Here is a 6,000-nt window from a genome sequence, read left to right as displayed (position 1 = left end):
CACACTAATGCAAGACCTGGTTCGCTAAGACCACCGCTCTGATACCAACTGAAAGGACCCGTCCTAATCCATCTGGACGAAGTCTTCAACAGTTGGTCCCATTGCGAGGTTCTAACCTCTATATGCCATGAACGACTCCATGTAATATCTTTAAAATGAGCAAATGCACAGTGGAAGATTTCTTTCATACCTGAGAATAAACATGCTTTAAAATGTCAACCAAAAGGTTGGTGAGTTCATAGGTTTATCATAAAATAATAAAATTCATCATTTTGATAGACCACAAGATTTAAATGCGGCATGGTACAAATGGGCCTGAATCCTATACCCACCTGTAATGTACATGCGATATCTTTTAAATACAGTACACTTTTCTCGTATACGCAACCATTTTTCATAAATCTTAGTAACCGTACATATATCTCATGTACAAAATATAATACATATACCCTGTGTATAAAAATCATTCTCTCGATACATAACATTCATATCAATTGGTGGCAATTATCATGTTCACATAATTCAATGGTGGTAATTATCATGTCCACATAATTCAATGGTGGCAATTATCATGTCCACATAATTCAATGGTGGCAATTATCATGTCCACATAATTCAATAATAATCCGCAGAACTTCTGTCTGCATAGTACTTCATTCGAGGAATTTTTTGCTTGTGTCTATCTCGTCAAACATTTATAAAAGCATTTCATGTATTCGTAGTTCAAAATATCTTTCAGAAGCATTTAATAAAGCAGTTGTAAAAATAGCACATGTATTCTCAGTCCCAAAAATGTAAAGAGTAAAAGGGAGCAAATGAACTCACCTAATGTATTTTGTAGTAAAAATACACATGACTATATTGAACGATGCAGGGTTGGCCTTGGATTCACGAACCTATATCATTTATATATATATTAACACATAAAATGGTAATCGAACAAATTTATATATTATTAGAGATTTAATTGTTATTTTAATTAGGTTTTTCATTAATAACCTTATTAATTATAAAAGTATTAATAAAATTATGTTATGTGTAATAAATATAGTGTTATATAACTAATTGTTATTTGATAAAATAATATTGATAATGATAATAAATAAAAGTTGTTTTATTTTACAATAATAATAATAATAATATTAATAATAATAAAAATAATAATAATAATAATAATAATAATAATAATAATAATAATAATAATAATAATAATAATAATAATAATAATAATAATAATAATAATAATAATAATAATAATAATAATGATTATTATGATAATGATGTTGATAATATAAAAATAATATTAATGTCAAAATAATAATAAGAATAGTAATAATAATAATTTTGATAAAAATGATAATTTCTCTAATAATGATAATATTAATAGTAAAAATGATACTTTTAATATAAATGATAGTTTTTAATAAAAATGATACTATTAAATAAAAATGTTAATTTTAATAATAATAATACTAATAATAATAACTATAAAGATATTGATTTTACTGATAATAATAATGATACTAATATTTATATTAATGATAATAACACTACCAATAATAATACTTATTTTCCTAATAATGATATAATAATAATGAGAATAATAATAATAGTAATAATAATAATAAATATATAAATAACTACCTTAAGGAAGTAGCCCTAAAAATAATGCCCAAGTCCGGGTTTGAACCCGCGACGTCCCACTAACCCGATATCATATCCAGACCACTGATCTGCCCTTACTTTTTGTTGAAATTCGTTCCTTAAATCTTTTTAACCATAATCATTTCTAGTATTTAATTATCATCATCTTATAATCATAACTTCATTATTGTCATAACATGGCATAGTAATCATCATCACTACATTACCATATTATGTATATCACGTTATCATATATCATTACCATCATGCTCACAACATCATGACCTAGTCATCATTCATCATACCCATCTAGCAACCCGTAATCCATCATCATTAACTTAACACGATTACCATCATCATCATCATCATCATTATTTGACACTTATCATTATAACTATATCATCATTTATAATGAATCATAATCATCATCTTATCATAACCACTATCATTATCGTCTTTGTAATTCATTTTAATCATCATCAATATCTAATTATCTTCATCTCCTAATCATCACCATTATCATTTAAACCGAATCATCTAGACCTCCTAAATATCATTCTCAATGATCAATAACTTAAATGTGTGTTTGTGTTGTTGTTGAATAGAACCCAGAAGGAGAGAAAAAAAATGAACCGATGGTTTGTTAGTTCATGGTCCGATATATCAAGTTATCCCAAGCCTAGATGATCCAACAAATACTCGATCTCGGCCCAACGATCCACACATGTACCTGACCCAATATAGAACGTAACTTGGATCTCGGCCCTAACAATTAAATCAAGCTCAATAGAAAATGGTAGCCCAATAGAAAATGATCTGTATCAATTCATTCTCCTTTATCTTTTAGTGAACACGTGGTTCTAATTGTTAAATGGCTGTCAACCATAAAGGTGAAGGGATACTTAAAAAGCAGCACCACAATATATATAAAAAAAATCGAGCAATCATGGTCGGATGTTTTCAACGTGAAAGGAAAGAAAGAAAAAAAAAATATACAAGATAATCAACATCAAGGAGGGGTGGTTTTGTTCGACTTTAAACCAGAACGAAAATAGTAGCAGCAGGTTATGTTGGTTTGTTGGCTGTTTATAGGTGGTTGTAGGGTGTCGACTTATAAGATGATGATGATGAAGGTTCAAGGACCGAACCATAACTGAATATTGGTAGTGAAACGATGTTGTCTCGAAGAAGAAAAGAGAGAGAGTAGAGAGAGAATGATGGATTGAAGGTGGTGCAGTGTTTGTTTGTAATGTTTGTGGTGGTGACGGATAGGATGAGAGTTGGAGGTTCACGATGGTTCTCGTTGTGAAGTGGTGATGGGTTCATGAAGATGAAGTGGGTTTAATTGTTTCGGTAGTGATTAGTTATTCTAGGGTGGAAGTTGTTGGTGTAATGGGTGTAAGGTGGTGGTGTCTTGGGGTTATCTTTGGTGATGATGGCGGTTACTCACAAAACAGAAAACAACTAGGTAGATGATTTCGGTTAACAAGTGGTTATGATAGACTTGGTGATGTATCACGATGGTGGTGGTGGTCATGCAGGTTCAAGATCGTGATGGTGGTTCGATGATGGTGGTAATTGGTAGTGGTGGTTTATAGCCGTAAAAGATGGTGGTCGTGTGATGTAAATGGTTGGTTGAAGCAGAATCATTAGATGTAGTATATATCAAAGTCTGTATGTTGTGTATACATATATAATAAGCAAGTGATGGTGGATATAATTTAATATTAATAATAATAGTCTAGCAGTAATCTCAAATTATAGAAATGTGCACATTGTGCACAGTTAGCCGCCTATTGCTTGTCTTTTAACTACCGACACTTCTCGCGAATATTATTTCGAGTCCATTGCTAAACAGTTAGCGTATAAAAGTTTTCTTAAAAATCCCAAACTTTTAGATTAAAGGTATTTAATTATTTTACTCATTAACTGTTTGAAACCTGATAAAAAAGGCTCGATAATTATTTATTTCATGTTCCATTTTATATGCACGGAGTACTAATGTTTAAACTTAGAAATGTAAAAATATTTTTAACAAATCTAAAATATTCGTAATCAATTTACAGTCCAACTTTTATTTCAATCCTTCATGAACATGTACAATATCTATATTAAAACTAGAAAACATCAATCGAGTGTTACAGACATTTACTAATTAAGCTCGAAATCATTCCTTTTCCATTTACTCTCCCTCTAAATATAATCCGTTTTAAATAACAAGTTTTATCACATAAATATATATTATGTATTTTTAAACAAATAGATTTAATATTATTTTATATATTTAGAAGTAGTATTTATATACATATTTATATACATATATATATATATACATTTGTAATAATAGTTTTCATTATATCGCATATTATTTTACATATTTATTTATAATAATAATTTCATTCAACGATTAATAACATTTATTATGTACATATATTTATTTGTATTTATATACATATCTACTCACAAATAGTTGTTCGTGAATCGTCGAGACTTTGGTCGAGGTTAAATGAATGTATGAACACAGTTTAAAATTCTTGAGATTTAACTTAACAACTTTGCTTATCGTGTCGGAATAATATAAAGATAAAGTTTAAATTTGGTCGGAAATTTCTGGGTCGTCACATGGGGTAAAATGTTTACTGCTGAATTGGAAATGTTAGTTCTCATGGGTGAAGGTTCAGATCTTGAGAGTGTAAGTTCAGATTTGATGATTCGGACAAGACGTCAGAATCAGAGGCTGAAGATAAAGCTGATCATACTGGATTAGATAAATCTGAGTTTGAAGCATTGAACAAGCAAGTAGTAGATTTATTGAAGATGTGCTTATCAGAAAGTGATCTTGAAAAGGTTTCCGGTTTGACAAGAGCTAAGGATATATGGGACAGATTTGAGCAGATTCATTTGGGTAAAGATGCTGATACATCAGAGTTCTTACACACTCGTCAGAATTAGAAGATGAGCTCGATGATGGGAAGAAGACATATTTCTTTGCATTTATGGCTGAGACTTCCTCATCAAATAACGCTCAACAGGTATCTTCTGATCCATCTACTGTTATTGAATGTGTTAAATGTGCTGAATCTAAGGTAACAATAGATAATTTAACAAAGGCATATGCGGAGATGAAAGAAAAAAGGCATGCTGACCATGTGACCACTAAGGTTGAAAATGAGTTGAAAGAGCAAATCAAAGTTTATAAAAAACAACTTCACGATCTTAAATGTTATAACTTTGACATAAATCAAGCTTTAGTTAAACGTGTTGACACAATTAATGAACTAAAGAAAGAAAATGAATACGTTAAAGCTGATTTAGAGGCAATTTCAATCAAAATGAAATGTTGGGCAAGTGCGTCACAAGGGAATGCATTAATGGTGGAACTTAATGACACCAAGTGAAAGGGTATTGGATATAGTTCTGCATCTCCTCCTTTTCAGAACACATTTCTTAATGCTAACGTAGTTGACGGTCGACCGAAAGATAGTATCCCTCCTAGTTATGAAGATTATGTTGAAAAGAATAAAAAAATGTACTTCAACTAAGAATACAACTTCTGATGATACTGCTGAAGGTGCTCTAGATCATGAGGAAGATAGGAAAACTGGGTTAGGAGATAACTCTAAGACAAGTAGAGTTAGAACACCAAAAGGTCCTGTTAAGATTTTGAAAAATCCTAGATTTGCTAACAGACCAGTTCCTCCTATTACTCCTAAGCCTGTTCAGAAAGAGAGATCAAATGATTCTCCTGTGTTAGTAAGAACACAAGATGCGTCATCTTCAAACTCTAATAATATGTATCAATTCAGAGGACATAGGGAGTTTAGACAATGTTTTAATTGTGCTGTTTTTGGACACATTGCTGCTTATTGTCCTAGAAGATTCCGATCCCCGAGACATAAAGTTGACTTATCACATGATGATTCTGGATCATCTCATGTTCATCGAACAGGTTTCCCTGTAAATGATGAACTTCGTGATAAAAGATCTAAGACAAATGTTGTCTTTGGAGACTCTAAAAGGAAGTACTTCAATAGATCTGTTTCTCCTGTGAAGGGAAAAATTCCTAAAAGAAATTTTGAGGCAAATGTTGCCAATGCTAATGAGAAAGGTAGACCTTTTGAACCAAAGTTGAGGTCTCCATCTCAAAGAGCTAGTCGCAGAAAGTATTTTCAAGAACTAGACCACGGATGAATCATTCCGATTCAGAGAGGAATGTCAAAAGCCAAGAGCGTGACACCTCTCCTTCCAAACTTTCTAAGTTTAAGGTTTCTAAAGATGAGATTCCTCCGGACTCAAATGGGAAATGGATGGAAGTTTAAGCTATGGGTGTTAATGAACAACCTACTGCCGTCCGGG

Source organism: Rutidosis leptorrhynchoides, chromosome 6, assembly GCF_046630445.1.
Source record: "Rutidosis leptorrhynchoides isolate AG116_Rl617_1_P2 chromosome 6, CSIRO_AGI_Rlap_v1, whole genome shotgun sequence".
Lineage (NCBI taxonomy): Eukaryota > Viridiplantae > Streptophyta > Magnoliopsida > Asterales > Asteraceae > Rutidosis > Rutidosis leptorrhynchoides.
The sequence above is the reverse complement of the archived record's forward strand: the minus strand, read 5'-3'. Positions refer to the sequence as shown.